The sequence below is a fragment of the Gavialis gangeticus genome, unplaced genomic scaffold (assembly GCF_001723915.1).
Source record: "Gavialis gangeticus isolate Ggan-Ray unplaced genomic scaffold, GavGan_comp1, whole genome shotgun sequence".
Taxonomy (NCBI): domain Eukaryota; kingdom Metazoa; phylum Chordata; order Crocodylia; family Gavialidae; genus Gavialis; species Gavialis gangeticus.
In genome coordinates this window covers 30,604,880-30,605,692 of record NW_017728994.1, presented here as the reverse complement: position 1 = coordinate 30,605,692, position 813 = coordinate 30,604,880, and positions in this window count along the sequence as shown.

Here is an 813-nt window from a genome sequence, read left to right as displayed (position 1 = left end):
ATGGGGGGGGGGGAGCGGGCGGGGGCCAGGGGGTCTGATGGAGCAGGGGGGTCAGGGGGACTAGCAGGGGTCCCCCCCATAGTTCCCTCCCCTGCCTCTAACAGTTATCAGCTCTGAGTTGGCTGCAGCTCCCTGGTGCAGCTACCAGGGACTGCCTGAATCATCAAAGCTCTCCAAATCTTTTCTGAAGATTTGGAGAGCTTTGAATCGATTGGGACCTCTAAATTGGTCCCCTGATTGTGGAAATTTGGGGTAGCTGCAGTGTAGATGTCCAGTATGGATCTGTTAGACAGTGTCTACCCCTCATTGTTACTAAGGGTTCCCACAAAAGTCTTCTGGGGAGAAATTGGTTCTCACCATTGGGACTCAGTATTCAAGGCATACACAGTCTCTGCACAGAAAGTCTGGAATGGCTTGCAAGGGAGTTTCCCCGGGTATTCTCCAAGGAATTAGGAACTTACTTAGGTCCACCTGTGATGTTCCAAATGGATCCTGCGATCGCCCCTCTCTCTGTGAAGGCTCAGAATGTACTTGATGCAGAATTAAATTCGCTTATCGCGCAAGGGGTCCTCAAGCCAATCATACATACAAGCTGGGCCACACCAATTGCTCCTGTTTCAAAACCTAATGGCAGTGTTTGCATCTCTAGAGGTTACAAGCACACTGTTAATAAAGCACTTAAGCAGGACCCGCATCCATTAACCAGTTACTGCCATTAACCAGTTACTATCTGTTCTTGCAGGAGGGAAGGTTTTTTTGCCAAACTTGACCTTGCTCAAGCCTATCAGCAACTGATAGTGGATGACAAGGCTG